General features: G+C 31.5%; 1 long non-coding RNA gene across 1 annotated transcript; it reads right to left on the reverse strand.

The window, feature by feature from the left end:
• On the reverse strand, nt 1-970 carry LOC123655984. The gene is made up of 2 exons (XR_006743486.1): nt 926-970; nt 1-605 (listed from the first exon to the last, which is right to left on the reverse strand). It is a non-coding gene; the product is annotated as an uncharacterized LOC123655984 (long non-coding RNA).
• Between the last annotated feature and the right edge of the window lie 17,559 nt (nt 971-18,529).

Consider the following 18,529-nt stretch of genomic DNA (forward strand, 5'->3'; position numbering starts at 1 on the left):
AAGAACACATTTATTCACACATATCGCGGATATTTTTTATACACAAAAAAATAGTATAAATAAAATATGTTGCAGTTGTCAGTTGTCAAAATACAAAAAAAAGATGAATAAAAAAGATAATGCTATTAATGATGTAAAAAAAAATAGAACAGAAAAGATTTAGTTTTGCAAAAACTCGATTAGTGGAATAGATTTAGTGGAAAATAAAGGTTTATTTTGGCGGTTAGAATTTAAACTGCGTAGACGTGTTATTAACTGGACCTCAATTATATTTTGATTTTAAAGTTAATTTTATTTATTTACGCTATAATAACTGTTACTTGCCTTGGTTTACTATTACTTCACTCTATCGCGCACTAAACAAAATGAATTGAACGAGTTCTGAAGTCGGTGGAAGAGCTCTCTTATTCGATAAATAGCCGGTTGAAAGAGTTCGAGAAGCACATCCCAGCTAGTGCAACGTTCAACCTCACCGTAAAGATACTGACTATGTATTTCTTCACATTTAAAATGTTTGTGTGGAAGGCCTTGAGAGTGTTCAAAGCCCAAGTAGAAATTTTAGTCCTTGGCTTCGTGAGGCACGAAAAAAAAATTCTATTCCCAATCTGTGAATCCAAGAAGTTATTTATAAATAAATAAATAAATAAACGCTTCACACTCAACGGCCCCCAGTAGGATTTTCTCGTGTGTTGGGGGTCCGGAAACACACACAATACACAAGCACAACACCCAGACCACGACAAACATCTATATGGCCAATACAAATATCTGTCGTGAGCGGGAATTGAACCCGCGACCGCCAGCGCGACAGCCAGTGCTATGACCGCTACGCCAACGCGTCGTAAATTGATAGTTTGTAGTAGAAACCTTTAGGTCCAGTTTTAATCCCAACTGATAAAATCTATCAAAAACTTACTTCACTTACGTAATTTTATTAGAAACCAGTGAAAAAGACTCTTAGTAGTATAATATAACTCACTACGGGTCTTTTTCGGAATCCGTATTAAGTACCCTTAAGAGTGTACAAGTTGTTTACGAAGTAACTTTGCCTTTTGTGTAACTGAGACTTTGTACTTGTATTGCGGATTAATAAATTATCTTTTCATTTAACGGGAGTTACAGGCTTAATGTAGGCGCACACTATGTGACACACGACAGCGACAGCTCGGCGATTAGACCCAACTGATTGAGGCCGACAATTTTCATTCATTTTGTTTAAAACTCCGCAAACAAGTATCCCAGTATGCGATGGCCCTTGTATAATTGCGGACAATTATACTGTGAACCAATTTGCTCCTAGGGTAACCAATTTCGATGACTGCAGGAGTCAAACAGGACTGCTTCCTGTCGTGCTGCTCTTCATCGTCTTGCTTGATGACGCCATGTGGAAGGTAACTGAAACACCTAGAGGAATCGCATGGACCGATAGCTCGTACCTCGACTACGCAAACGACATAGTGTTAATCTCTTCTTCACGGCCCGATCTCTAAATGAAGCTGGAGTCTTTATGAGAGGAAGGTCTCAAGATAAGGGATTACGAATCAACGCTAGGAAGACCGTCGAAATGCGAGTTCAGTCATGCGAAAGTCGCTCCATCAGACTTAATTGTATAACGCTGGAATTAGACGCAAAATTCGTATATATCGGCAGCACCGTGACCAACAGCGGTGGCTCTCATGACGACGTCGACGCGCGAATCAAAAAGCAAAAAGCGCCTTTGCCCAAATGTAACCGGTCTGGGATTCAACGTGCTTACCCGGCGTATCAAGATTTCCATCTTCGATTTTATAATGAAGTCTGTTTTACTCTTGGGCTGTGAAGAAGACAATGGGTTTGACGAGTAAGCTACAAGTGTTCGTCAACAGATGAAATTAAAAAAAATCAATAGATGGTCCTGAACGTCGGTGTTAGGGTTTATCTCTAACTGAAGCCGAGAACTTACCTTTTTATTATAACCGTTGACGTTGTAAACAGTCATTGCGTCTCGAAATCGATATTACGGTAACGTTGCAGACGTCATTCTGTCTATAAATCGAGAAGTGAAAAGTGATCTCATAGTGATAACCACGGCAGGTCTCCTTCACATCATGGTGTTAAACTAGTTTGCAAATAGTGATTTGTTTATAAGCTATTGTATAATAGATATAAACAAATGATACGCAGAAATTACAATATGATATTTCAATTTACCCTAATAACGTAATAACGTAAGAATGAAAAAGCATTGATACATAAGTAAAGTAAGTTGAAACTGCTAATAAATGAAGCATAATATGTAAGTCTGTATTGTATAATTTACTATATAGGTCGCAAATGTCTCATAGCTGAGTCAATGTCTCTACTTTTATTAAAGAGAAAAATGATATCGTAATTCGCCACACTGTTCTAGTGCGTGTCTTATTACGGTCTGAATTTTCTATTATACACGTCCATTATATACGTACTAGTTTTTACCCCGGATTCGCTCGCATTGACTTTTTTTTACTAAAAAGTTCCTACATTACTTCTAATATGAATATAAGAATACGTGTACAAAGTTTCATGATGATCGGTTGAGTAGTTTTTGCGTGAAAGCGTAACAAAAAAACTTAAATTTACATTTATAATATTAGTAGTTGTACCCTGCGCGCATCAGAAACCTTTGTAGGCTCATGTACTTCACTTTGCTGAAGATCATGACATGATCAAATGCATAGTTTACGATTCTATAAAGGACATTTAGACAAACAATCATTTTGTATATATAGATTAGCGATAGGCATATTTTAATGTTATTGACAATATTAGAACAGCGCTAAATATTAAAAAAAGCGTTTTTTTTTACGAAACAAAAATTTTGTAGTTCCAAATTTTAACTGGTTTTTTATTGGTAGGACTGGCTTTGTCGCACTGAAGACGGACAGCAGCGGCTTTGGTGCGACAATCCCGCCTACTCAGCGTGGGGCAACACACATGAGTTCTCGCCATTTTTGGCACGAACTTGTGGAGGCCTATGTCCAGCAGTGGACTGTGATAGGCTGAAGTGTTTGTGTATGTATTCTATCTATTTGACCACAGTTCCATTTGTACTCCACTTAAGTAATATACTTCCAGGCCATTAACTGAAATAGCTTCTCTGTTGATAATTATTAATCTGTATGATTAAGTGAAACGGTTTAACATACGAGTGACTTAGTACGTGTACGACCAATTACCTTGAATTTCTCTGTGATGACTGTTATGCAAGCGGGTGTCTGAAAATAAATTATCAAAAAATAGAAGCAAAGGATTACATATAATTATGATTTCAAAACGCTAAACCTTTTGATCCTTAATATGTTATGATTATTTAATTAATAGTACCTGAGTGACCGAGCTCAGCTCGGTATTTTTAGTAAATAGTGAAGGATTAGTAGTAGAAAGAGTTAAAATGATTCGCTGCCGGTTTGGATGAAGTCTTTTTTAACTAACTTCAAAAAAGCAGGAGGTTACTCAATTCGGCCTGAGGAAACTCAATATATATATCGCACCTTCGGTGCAACACATATATATATATAAATTTAATGTATGTTTGGGGATAACTTCGTCATTTATGATAAGATTTTGATAATTCTTTTTTTGTTGGAAAGGAGAAATCCCTGGTGTGGTACCAGGATCTTTCTCTGGGATCCCATCATCAGATCCTAGTTTCCTTATCATGGTACCACACTAGGGATATATCCTTTCCAACAAAAAAAGAATTATTAAAATCGGTTCACAAACGACAAAGTTATCCCCGAACATACGTAAAAAAAATTAAAAAAATACATATATATATACGGTCGAATTTAGTAACCTCCTCCTTTTTTGAAGTGGGTTAAAAAAGAAACAAATAAAAGACGATAGCATATAAATGAAAAAAGACTTATTATCAGAGATTTATGATTTATTTATTTTTGATTAACATTGTATACAGGTAACATGAAAAGTTAAATCATTTCTAACTATATGGTACATCAGTCTCCTTACAAACAATATTACATGTAAAATTATACATAATTATCTCGGCCGTACTTAACGTGAATACAAAATGTCAGGACTGGCTTGAATACACACTCAAATATAAACCAGAGAAATTTGCTTATTTCAACTGAAACTCGTGACTGACATAACGTAATCAAAATCAGGTCACTACCTACAATTCTAGAGTTATAAAAGGTGAGGCGGGTAGTAACCTATTATACGAGGAGAAGCTAAAATCATGCAAAATTCATCAAATAAAATTGTCATATTGCATTTTTAATTTTGGTGGTTTTATTTTATCTACACGTACAATGTAAAACACTGGTTACGATTTTTGTATCGAAAATCTTGTTAAATAGTTTTTACAGACATATTTGCGGTCCTTTGTAAAAGTAGTTCCAATGAAAAAAAATCACTTTAAGTTTAATATGAACGTTGCCGAGTGTTTCAGTGTTTCTGCCTTTTATTTTTATAGCAATTTAGGAAGCACAACAGCTATATAAAAATGTCAGTCAAAGAATAAATTAACTCATTAAAATACCAAGCCCGCTGAACTTTGATTAAAATTTGTATGTAATTATTTTTTGCTTGTCAAAGTATAACGAAAGGAAGAAGAAGTTAAAATAGCAATTATATAGAAAGGAAAAAACTACCCACAAATTTGTAGTTTTGCTTATTTACAATACATTAAGAATGTTGAAAATCTATTTAACTGATATTCTTTGTAATATAATTATTACATGTGTTTTTGCAATAAATAATTATAAAAAATCTTAAAAAATATTTTTTAATACATTGCTTGTATTACCTTGCACACTTCATAAACTCAATCTTCGAATCCTTAGTCTGCCCAAACAATGACATTTTAATGCACGTAAGTAGAAAATACTTACCGGTATTGTATTTACTTGACTGTATATATGTATAGTAGCTAATCGGAAGTAATAATCTAGCACATAATGGCGAAGGAGATTTGATAAGCGAAACTGTAGTTCACTCATGCGTCACCTGGTCTAGCCGTTAAGTTGTAAAATATAGCGCCTATTATTTACGTTGAAACGTTTAATGGCTTAAAATGGAATAGGAATAAACTTTATATTATAACTAAGTAATATATTATATGTATAAGTTTATCGTAGATTTTTTGTTATATAAAATAGGTGAAATTAAAAGGTCATCAAAATTCGTTGATTAAATAACTATTTTCAAACGGAGACTTTAAAGAATACATCACACAAAATGACGTAGATTGACTACGAATTTCTTTTACCATTTTATTTTTCCTTGGACTTCTCTCACGCGTTGGTTACATGATTCAAAAAATCACTTGCCAGGTCTGCCACCTACAAACAGGACCCGAACTAAAATTGTCATATAGATGTTGTTATTTCTCATGCAAAATGACTGATTGGTTTTAAATGAGAAAATAAAGATCTTTAACCTTAAAATTAACATAATTCGAGAAACTATGACAAAGTAAACCACTTCTTTATAATGGGTCTTTAAGAAGGTTCGATTAATTTTCAGCAGGTTGTGAAAATGATTATGCTTGGCGTATCTAACCTTATTGTCATTTACATTGACTTCATAACGAAAGTTTTAATATAATATTGACACATTTTAGTATTATCCTCAAGTGTAAATACCTCTAAAATGAAATTCAAGTTTTGTTTAAAGATTTTCTTTAATTTCATTACCCTAGGAGTACTACAGTATTTGTACACTAAGTAAACATATATTTTATTCAAAGTATACTGCTTTCTAAAGCAATTTCACTCACGCTAAACTTTGCTAGACTTGTTGACGCTTCATTTCTATCTATACAAATAAATAAAATTGGAGTGTCTGTTTGCAATATTAAAATATCCGCTTTTTACTAAACGCATATGGATGTATTAGCTGGAAAAAAGAGACAGACAGACAAAAATTCTAAAAAATGTTGTTTTCGTATATGTACTGTGTATACAAACATTTGAATTTAGCTTCTACAAACACTTAAAGTTAATTGTTATTTTTATAGTATATCTACTGAAATTGTAGTTTGTTACTATAATGAAACAACTTGTTCGGATTTTATCGTGGTTTATTATGTTTTTTAGATGCCCGAAGTTTCAGATACTTTACAGCAACTATGGTCACGGGAGGACTGAAGTTTTTTATCTTATCAAGGTTTTAAACGTTTTCATTTTATAATTACGGGCACATATTGTTCTGCAATTTTGTGTTTAATTAATTTATCCAAATCTATAAAAATAAATAAAATTGAAGTGTCTGTTTGTAATATTATTATTAAAATAACCGCTTTTACTAAATGCACATGGATGTATACGCGGTACCCATTAACTTAAACAAACGCAGAAATAATTATTTACAGAAATGTTTAATTCAATGTTTGTAGTCACAGTTAGTAGGTGTAAAGTAAGTTATCTAGTTTATGTAATAATTGGCTAAGTGACAATTGATCTGAACGAGCCAACCGTGCAATCTCATTGGATCTGAGAATTAATTTTATAGCCCGCCGAGACTTGGCAGTTCGCCCGACGTGCTCAACAGGTCAGCAAGAACGAGCTCAAACAATCTGTATGCTCTCTGCAAGCTAATACGCCTAATTAATTTCGTGGTGAACTTTGTCCACACACATAGTTTCTGATCATTGTTTATTCACTTACTAATACAATGATATTAAATTCCGTGCAATTTCATGAATATTTTATTGACGTTACTGAAAATAATTGAACATGTAGTCTGTGAATGTTTTAAAGCTGAACAAAAAGTGTCTTCATAGAGTAGCAGGCTTGTAGCTTAATTTATCACGTTAGGGTAATAATGTTTTTATCAAAGTGCAGTTTTTTATACTACTAGATAGGCAAACAAGCGTACGGCTCTCTTGTTGATAAATGACTAGAGTAGTTTATTGACACATGCAACACCAGAAGCATCGCAAGCGCGTTGCCGACTCTACCTCGATCCCTCGGAGCTCTGGTCACCTTACTCACCACGGGAACACAACACTGATTGAAAGTAATATTATTTAGCCGTAATCTTCTGTAAAGTTACTTCCCCTGTCGGATTGCCCCAAATTTTGAACATAAGATATCCTATTTTGCCCTATCTCACTTAAAGTCAGTTCTACCTTTGCCAGATTATTATACTATAACAAACTATTATACGATAACTATTTGTAGTGACAACTTTACGTGATTTCTAAGGCATAGTAAGAAGAGTGATATAGGCATACATGCGGGCTAGAATCAAATATTTATGTTTATGAAAATATCCGAGAAGTCGAACTTTCACATTATTGAACCGGAAAAAGTTTACTATTTATTTTAGACTAAAATACACTTTTAAATTTAAATCTCGACAACTGATACTTAAACCTAGCGCATCACATATTGAAACTTGAAAATGTTTTTTAACTGTGATCGATACTGTATAACTGCATAAAAATCTAAAAATTCTTTTCAACTTCATTCTTATATTACAGATACTAAAAATTTACGGATAACACTAGTCTATACGTTATATTTTACGTTTAAATATTCATCAAATATAGTTGTAAATATATATGCACTAATATATAGTTATAAACAATTTATTGGTATGCTCGATACTCTCCACGAATATTTGTCGGCTAATCAGGCGACGTCGGTGTTTACGAATCAAGGGATTATTTGTGTGTTCGGGTAGGTAGAGTCATACGTGGTCGTATTCGAGCCTGAATTATTTGGAGAGCTATTTGACAAGCTATTTGTTCGTCCGTTACTATTTCCGAAATAATAGCTCACCTCACTTAATACTATTTTTTGTTTACATTTATAACGGAACAGTCCGTAAATGCACCAGCAATGGGCAAAAGCTACTTCTTCTATTATGTAGAGTTATTAGGATTTGGTATATCTAGTTAGTTGTAATTTAAATCTTACGCAGATATGTATTTTTTTAACTTTAATACATTTAAGTCATTTATATGACACATATATGGGATGATTCAGTTAAGAACACAATTTTTTTAACTCTGTACTACATATAAAGGTTGTAGCAATATTTCAAGATCCTGAATTTTCTAAGATCCGCCTTCAAATTTAACTATTTATTAATATATCTATTGAAATTAACATTTTAATAATAAATCTACACAAGTTTACTATTAAGAACGCGATATCTAAACTATTTTTGGTAAAGAGAACAAAATTAAGTAAAGTGAACAGGAGGTGTACAAATATTTAGAACCTTGACACAAAAAAATGATTATCAGGAAGTAATCAGTAAATATGTAAAATCGTAAAAAAAAAAAAGATTCAAAAAATCTAAATTCTAATCGTAACTTTGAGGATTGATAAGTACCCATGAAAGACTAATGGTAGAATTAACGCTAAAGAATCAAACATTTCCCTATGCAGTTATTCAATCTATATAACATAGTTATTCCTGGTGTTTATTAAATAACAAATACCGTCATTTCCCGAACTGAACCGAATGAAACTTTGTTAGTAAAGTTTACGAAATTCATGTCGAATTTTAGGAACTGCGATGCTTGAATTAAAATTTATACACTAAGCGACAGCCGTGCTGGTGTATTGAAGCGAGTTTACAACTCAACGCTAGGGCCGTGGTGCATTCCACTCGGTACTACAATATTAGCTCTACTGTTATAAAAAAATTTTTCCGGTTTAGTATTAGGTTCTTATGGTGGTATTCTTATAGCATCTCGGAGAGCACATAAAAATTTCAGTATTGATTGTTGTTGATTACATATACAAAAAAATAATAATAATAAGATATCTTTGACCAAAAGTAGAACATTTATAAGCTAATTCATTAACTAAGCAAAGCCTATTACAATGCATACTGTCATTTTGATCAAAAAACTTAATTATAGAACACATAACAAAATTTTCTTATTTACTTGAAAAGTATGTGATGTACGTTGTATAGGTATATACGAAGTAAAATATTGCTGAATGATACTATTTTATATGATTGGTGATGATAGTATGACGATTCAATATAAATATTATATGTAGTACAAATGTACGTTAGATAGCAAATCATATTTCAATTAAGAAGTCAATTTCTATCAAATCTTTATAGGAAGATAATTAATTAAAGCATCTAATAAGTAATAAGTCACGTTTAATAAACGTAATATTGCAAGGAACTATTTCATTATGTTGGAATGCCTCTGTGAGCAGCAGTAAAGCGTATATTGCATTCGAAAACCTCTGCTTATTATAAAACACTAGGAATTTATGGATGTGTTTCAAATAAAAACACGAATGAATCAATTGGAACTACTAAAAGTGGATGTGTTTTGAGGTATCTGAAGTAAGTTTACCTAGTGATTTTAGGTGTTAATATAAGCTCATGGCATGCTTAAGCAGTCTTTTTCTTCGTTAAAAATAAAGTTCTAAAAAAGTTATGTATCTCTGATTTATAATAAATTTCAATGTCCCATAACGTGATAACAAAGGTCTATATTCAAATTATTGGGATTAACAAGGATTTGAAAGTATTCATTGGAGATTTATTTGCTAGATAGAGACGTGACTGACGACCGACAATTCCAGACTCATTTTCTCTAATTCTTTGTTAAGAGAGCCTCCTAATTGAAATGGATTATTTACCAGAATCAGCCACGAGAATATTTCTTAGGATTTATCTTGTTTTTGTAGTTTTTCTCGTCAGATAGTTGTGTTATAAGTCTCTAATAATGTGTAACCTTAACTTGTCGTTACCTCAGCTAACGATATGATTTTTAATAAAAAAAAATCCTTTAAGGAAGAAATGTTTCGTTACCCAAAGTATTATGAACAATAACATTTAAATAGGTACATAGAATAATATAAGACATAAGAAGTATAGTTAATAGCATGAAAAATCTCAGTAAGTTTACTTAAACCCAAATAGGTTTTGAGATAAGCACATTCAAGGCATTTAAATTAACTTTATAACTACGTACATTATTGTGCAAATAAAATACTTTATAATACCGTGTATACGTAAAAAAAAAAATGACATCTAAAGTTTTAAAAAATCAGACAGGCTACAGAGTTATGTTACGCAAGTCGGCCCCGCATATTTAGTTTAGCGTGTAATTGCGCCATACATTCTTGATTTTGTGGTACGATTCTAAGTAGAGCGGTGGCGGTGACATGCTGTCGTCGATAACTTGTCGCCGCAGATATCCTGTATCATGACTGAGTGTGCTTATATTCATTGTGTATGATGTTAATTGTAATTGCTATTTTTAATGTATTGTAATAACTTGACTCACTGTTCTGCAAAGTCTCTACTACTTTATGATGAATTATTGTTAGAAACTCAGTCGTGCTGCTTTATTGCAGTTTGGAGAAGGAATTTTTCAGAATTTTGCTAGAAACGTCCATGTATCAGTCTTATGTTAAGGAATTACCCGATAAATGTGAGGTAAATCTAGAACTTAATTTTAATGGCCTAGGTTTGTACCTAGGACCGTCTATTCTAACCTCATGTTCTATTCTATCTATTCAGGAACTGAAACAAGTACTTGAACATTGGTTGTTAGGACTGAATTATGCAGAAACAGAAAACTTACTATAAAAAAGGGGAAAACTGTTGTAATCACACACACGCGCTCACAGATACGCACACCTATAAACACACGCATACAACGAGAATATGTTATTATTACGTTTAATATTATATTGGAACGAAGTTCCTTACGGCAGGCTTGACATTTGGCTGGGCGAGCGAACTGAAAAAAAATGTGATACTAAAACCGTAAGAAAAATACATAACGGAAGTGACGTAGTAATAGTCACACGACTGTATAATATGACGTTTGTAAAACTAAAATATTACTAGTATTTTTTTTAATTATTTATGTAATTTTATACTGTCGACAAAAATAAATAAAGCCATATGTTTTTTATTTCACTTAATAGTTTGAATTATTATTATTATTATTATTTTGTTTGATTTATTTTATTTTACGGTATTTGCTATTTTCTAAAATACTAAATTTCCTAAATACTTTTATGTACTTAATTAAAAACCAATCAAGAACCAGGAAATATATATGAAATTCAACATTTTTTTTTTCAAATTGTGTTGCTTCTATACTATCCGAAGGAACTTCGTTCCTACCTGGTGTCCCATGACACCACATAATTTTTTGTGTTATTTTATCTTAATTTATTTTGTTTAGTAATTGTATATAAAATAGTTTATATCGGCTCGAGCTGCGTCTAAATAACTATTCGTCTGGTAATTGCATGCCAGGCATCTGCGATACAAGCTGTGCTTAGTGTAGATGCCGTTAGAAATGAGTACATTGTATAGTCTTTCATGGCAATAAAGATTATTACTATTCACTAGGTCATCTTTTTTCTTTACGTTCTACTTATGATTAATAAAGTAATTGAATACTAGGATAACCGAGATTCATCATATATTCATCAGATATCGATTCATAACGATATCTATGCACTCATCCGTCACCACGTCATATTAGTGTGCTAGCGAAAGGAAAACCGATAGTTGCATGGCAAAATCTGAGCTAGCACTGTGAAGTTTTCAAATGGTTGACAAATTCATTCCACACTCGACGCCAAAGGCAAACATCATGAGTAAATTTGCATATATCAGGGAAAATTTGAGATATATTTATACGCTAATCCGTTGTGGAGCGTGGAGGCTGAATGTATTACAATCCTAGTATTTAATAGTAGTGTAGAACGTTATCAAACAGTAGGATGCTAACTATATTATATTATAAGTCTATAGTGATAAAAATTGTCTATTAATATTAAAAAAAAATCCAATTTTCCTTAGGAATAACGTCGTGGAGTTGTTCAGAAAACCTATAAATAAGATCTTAAGCACAGATTAAAAGCTTGAGGGCAAGCCATTTTCTTTTTTAGGGTTCAATTTAGAGGATTCAGTTAGCGTTTTATGCGGACTAGATTTTTTACCGTAATTTTATTATTATTATTTGATGTTATGAAGATTTATGTGTAAAGGTTTGACTATTTGATTTTTATATACATATATATGTACATATGGTATATAAATCAATAAACTTTAAAACGAAATGTAATCAAGTTGAACATTATTTTGGAATTAGAAAGCTTCATTATTCAAGGAAAACGTAGGCCATAAAACCGCGAGCTACGACTTCCGACAGTGAGACAATAGCTATAAATGTCAACACTGGTGTAATTCAGGAACGTCTAAAACTAGACTGATCTTATTTCGCGCCACGGTAAACAATATATTTTATTTTAATAGAAATTGCTTTTCGAATTGGATACAAAGGAGAATCTCCATCAGCATCCTTGTCCACCGCAGACATTGAAAGTAATGTTTATTTGTGAGTTTTCTGTTTAAAAGAAGTATGTGTGTCAGTTTCGTCACGTGACTGCAATTACTCCGATATTTAAAAATTAAACTATAATATTAATGAGTCAAATTATAATTAAATTGAATAATAGAACACTAAAATAATAATAAAAAAAATCATGTCGTACTTTTTTTTGTAATGCACTAAATATCTATATCTAATCTAAAGTAGGAATCACAACTTTATGACTTTAAAATTTTATATTTTTATCAATAAAGTTAGTAAGTACTGTAGTAGGTTTACAGTTTTAAGGGATTGAACCACAGAATTTATATTTTTATATTTTCACAATTCAAATAAATATATATATTTTTTACTTTTATTATAATGAACAAGAATTAATAATATTTAAATTAAAATATAATATCAATTAAAACAAATTGACATTTTAGTATAAAAGTTACCTAAACTAGTCATTTAAATAAAATAAAATATACTGCATCATTATCTTCCTTTTAAACATACGTTTAAAGATTGAAATTCAAAATGGCGGAAATAACGTCACACAGTTGACAGCACGTCGCTTGCAATGCTAACGTATCGACATCTAATTTCCTCGGCAGCATCATATATAACTCATCTGTAATAGTAATTAAATAACTCAGCGTAAGCTTTAACTCTTCCAATTTCTTAATTAACCAAACATACAACTACTTACAATAAGTAAATACTTTATGTAATTATTATTTGCTTTTTTTTATTTCCACCAACCTCACATATTTGTAACCTTGTTTTAATTATTTTTATCATATTATTATTTTTTAATTATTTAAAGTAAAAAAAAAAACAATGTAGATAATTATCTTTTAATGTGTGTCACGCTTATTGGATTAACTGAGCCAAGCCCACCAAAGTTTAGAGGGAACGGAACTAAAATTTTGCTATATTCATTAAATTCCCACTCAGGTCCTCAAATGCTAGGCCTTCTAAACTAAAACTTCTTCAATTTGTGTTATGTAGTTACAGGTACAAAGCAAGCGAACCTTTATTGGCTTAGAAATATGTATTAAAATATTTTCCGTAACTTACGTACGTTACTTTACTTTCTGAACTGACATGTAAATAGTTAATTATATCATTAAAAAATTCTAGTTTTTTAAACTAAGAGAAACTGTTATTAAATTAATTTATAATTAAGCCATTTTAACCCGAAGAAGAAAAAGCAATGGCAAGAATGCATCTGACTGTTAGTCAAATGTTGAATTATAATAATTATTTATGAGGGAATGGAGTTAAAGACTCATTTATTTATTTTTTTAAAGTTTCTATTTTAGTTTGTACTAAGAGTTTGCCTATTTTTTTTTTTTTTTGATATCGCAGGGTAACCCATTTACGGGTGATATCCAGGATGCCCGGGTAGGCATTCCTAGACCGTATGTCGGCTTAGCACTTGGGGGTGCACTACTGACCAAAACCCCTGCGGGAGCCTTCAGCCGCTTTAATTGGAGGGTCCCGGATCTGCAGGCAACAGGATCCCTCCAGCGACAGGCTGGCCTCGGCGAAAAGACCAGAGAGTTTGCCTATTTAATGTAACGTGGTTTGACGTCCATTTAGCTAAAAAGTTTAGATTGATGATTTTTTGGTTGCAGAAATGTACTCGTAAATAAAATCGTAGATGAACTCTATGATTCATTTAATAATTAAAATTTGGCTAATTATTTTTTTGTATGTTCCTCAAGGCCCACGGAAGGTTTAAGTACTAAAAAATAATAATTAAAAAATAATAATATTTACTATCAACTTTTGACAGAAAGAAGTCTGTCCGGGCAGCTAGTGTAAGATAAAAAATTATAATAGAGAATGCACATTGACAAGTTTCTTATTGCATTTTCATAAAAGAAACCAGTGCGTTTTAATTTGTAGCAACATAACCAATATGTTATCTGTCGTCATCTGTTTCAACCTTCTCATCTGACTAAAAAGCTCGCTCGGTTAGCCTCAAGGGTTTTGCAGCGCTAGACGCTGTCCCTTTCATGAGTGCAGAGCATCCAGTAATTATAGCTATTTATGGTTATTTACTTTATATATATCTTAGTTACATATTTATTCGAATAAGACAATGTTCTTTTTTTAATTAATGATAAAAAATATACTGTACGTAAAAGTATATAAGTTTGAATTATGGAAAACAAAAATATAATTATAATAAAATAAAAAGTTACTATTGTAAAAAATCGAATTTGCTACACACATAACACAAAGCTAGATAAGCTTAAGCAAATCTCTAGATAGATACATAGCCTGGAATTATAGTAAAGGACATTTAGGTTAAGCCCCCTCGTGAATCCCTACTAGCTAGGCTTTATTCGGCCTAATTTAATTACGTCCTTTGATGACCTCATCATCGTCCTCTCCGACCCCTGTTTTATTTAAAGCCCCTACGAACAAATGAGTCGTGACATTTGAAAATTGGCAGTCGTTCCTTCAATTTAGGCAACATTTTTATTCCTGAAGGATAACGTTTCGGTTCTATGTAAATTTTTAATTTATCCAAAAGGCCTTTACGGTACTGACAGAGCTCATTTATATGTATAATAATCATTTTGGATGTTTTTTACTTTAATTTAAAAATATGATCTGTTCTATTTGACTGTGAATTATTTATATTAATCTGTTAAATTAGATAAAACCTTATTGTGATAATCTATAATATAAAAATGAGTCGCTGAATGTGTTGCTAAGCGCAAAACTCGAGAACGGTTGGACCGATTTCGCTAATTATTTTTTTAAATATTCCTTGAAGTACGAGGATGGTTCTTACGGAGAGAAAAATTCTAAAAAAAAAAAATTCAAATTTTCTGAAAAAGTCTAAAAACAACACTTTTCTATACTCCCATACAAAAGATTTGTGATAATACTTAAAAGTCACTGTTAGGCGATACGAAGTTCGCCGGGTCAGCTAGTTTGTTAATAAAATTAATTAATTAATTTATTTATAAAACTTGACGTTAAGCGATGTCTATGTTATTTTATTAAATGCAATTATCACCTCTAATTAATAAAAATTTATTTGTAATTGCAACAACAGTTATATATAAAATTTGGTGAATTGTATTAATTCGACATCATCAATTGTTTGCTTACATATTGGATATTGCTTTGATTTTAGTGTGGTAGCCTGGTAGGGCACAGCAGGAAATTTCCTACAGACGATCACAGCTAAATAATACTGTTAGACTTCGTAAGCGAATGATAAATAAAGGACATATATATTATATATTATATATTATATATTATATATATGTATAAAAGAAGATACTAATCTACATTGTTTAGCCTTTTTTTTTTTTTTTTTACCCAGAGGAAATATTTTAAAACCTCTGGGGTGTTCCTTCGACACGCCTGGACGGAATCACAGGGACACAGTTGCACTTCCGCGATACCGCTAGCGGTTGCCTTTCAAGCTCGACGCGATTCGTAACTCCTGAGAGGCTCCCTCGACATTGTTTAGCCTCCAATCCTCGTATCAAATTTAATTTATAGGTAATTTTTATTTTTTTACACTATCTAAAATAATTTCTGATACTTTAAGTGATCCTTTTATTAAAAAGAAAAAAAAAAACAGAGTAAGTGATATTAGTTTTATAATTACACAATATTTTCGTTTCTAGGGGAGGTCTATGTCGAAGGACAATCTGACAAAGGAACTGGTTACTAAAATATTTAAAAACTGTAATTGTTTAGTGCTAATTATAATTGTATTTACTTTATATTAATTTTACTATTGTAATTATTAAACAAAAGAAAATGGTCAGTGTATAGAGGCTATATTTATCTATTTTTGTTACTTTTTTACATTTTCTATTTAATCTATGTTCATTACTTTAACCTGGACATACAGAAAGTCAAAATCACGGTAGAATCTAAGAAATATCGAGCAACAGAGACATAAATGTTTATGAGTTATGATCTCCTCGTTAAGTATTCAGATCATGAAAGTTCAACAGTCATTCAGAGCGATACAGACAATATGTCATCAGCGGAGGAGGCACCCTTAAATGCTAAAAGGGTGTGTGTTGTAGGCGTGAAACTCTGATTGCAGTACCACTCGTTTCATCTGTGCCACATTTTCATCCCACTTATGACGTTAATACTAGTCTTGGATGTAACGCTAATTGTTTATTTACTGACTTTTTTATATTTGCTTTAATTTTCTGTTTTGTTCATTAATATAATATATTAAATATACAATTATATATAATGTTTCTGTATTTGTGGTTTATAAAGTCGAAAAATGTATTTCAAGTAATAAAATATATCTACCATTATTAGATTTTTATATATGGCCGATTAATTTAACAACATCTCTTATATAAGAGAGTTTGGGACATTTTATTAGATTTAAAATCTTAGTAGGAAGGTTTGTCACTTTTTTTTCATTGTTTATATATTTCTTCTTCTTCTTCTTCTTAAAATGGCGTTCGATAGTGCCAAATGAGCAGTCTATATATTTGAGAAAGTATATAAATATTTGACACTAGACAATTAAAAAGTAGGATTTAAAGAAATGTCAACAGTTTCATTAAACGATAAAAAGTCGTATTATTTATTTATGAGATACATCAGTCTGAGTAGTTGCATTTTGCTATTTTTTTGCTCTTCATATTTTGCAAATGATTTCGAAAGTAACCTAATATTTTCGATATGATAATTTTTAAATTTCGTTTAAACCGAAAATTAAAAATTATCATATCGAAAATTTCGCTCGAGCGGGTGCATCGTTCCATAGCTTAATTGGCTAGAGCGCCGACACGGTAAGTCGGAGACGCGGGTTCGAACCCCGCTGGAGCGGTCAATTTTTGATATGATATTCAAAATGTTTAGAATTCCTAATGTGGGTAACACAAAAATAAAAATCTTAGATATTAAAAATAGCACGGTGTCGTCTCCTGTCAAAGATTTTCATTGTAATATGAAACTTTGAATAGTTACGGGTTTTCTGTAAAGAGCTCACTATAGACGGCGCCACGGTTCGCTTAAACCGAAAATTAAAAATTATCATATCGAAAATTTCGCTCGAGCGGGTGCATCGTTCCATAGCTTAATTGGCTAGAGCGCCGACACGGTAAGTCGGAGACGCGGGTTTGAACCCCGCTGGAGCGGTCAATTTTTGATATGATATTCAAAATGTTAAGTAACCTAATGTTTAATTAAATTTTCTTTTTTATTGATAAACTATTGAATTTTCATTTTGTATTAAATTTATATTCTACCTTTATAAAATCTTATATATAATCTTATGTATACAAATACAACACAGAGAAATCATTATTTAATTGTAATAAGTAAAAAAAAACTGTAAAAAGTAATTAATATTAAAACCGATTAGGTTTCAATACATACTTTTTTTAACATTGATGTGTTAATTTATATTATAGTGAAATAGAATAAAATACAAAACATAGATGAGGCTGTTAGTCATATAACATTAGTCAAATCACAAGCCACTATTAGTCAAAACATAACGTATTATTTATAGAGAATGTACATGATCACATATTAATACGCTATGGTTAAGATGTTTGACTCCCTTTAAAAAAAATCTCACAATTACTCCACATAAACTATACATCATTTTATAGATAATAGCTTGCTCTAACGGCATCTACAACAAAAAAATTATTGCTTTTGTTTTTATAGATTAATTAATTATTAAAATTATATATATGACGGCTTAAATTTTGAAACAGTCAAAATGATTGACAATTATTTTACTTATTTAATGCGTATTATTTGCACGGGTATTGCTAGTATACATATATATTATCAGATTATCACTTACTCTAATAGACTAAAAAGCTTAAGATGTGACACCAAACATGTTTTGATCCTGTCACATATAGGATTACATACAATCGTAAGATACTACGGGAACCAGAAATCGATTTTTGTGTATGCTTTCCGCTCTGTTATCGCGTTTATGTTTCCTGCATTGTTGTTTATCGTGATGCTTTACAGCCTATATCCTCTTGAGAAATGGGCTATATAAGTAAAATATTATACTATATATAGATGCTAGCTTTATTGTTTTGATTATAGATATAACTCGACCATATTAAATATATTAAGTTACCTAAAACACAGCCATTAAATTGCCAAATTAAAGAACAGATGACTTAGTATGGTATTTGAAACCTAAAGAGTTATCTAACATTAAATATTAAC

Source organism: Melitaea cinxia, chromosome 8 (genome assembly GCF_905220565.1).
Source record: "Melitaea cinxia chromosome 8, ilMelCinx1.1, whole genome shotgun sequence".
NCBI lineage: Eukaryota > Metazoa > Arthropoda > Insecta > Lepidoptera > Nymphalidae > Melitaea > Melitaea cinxia.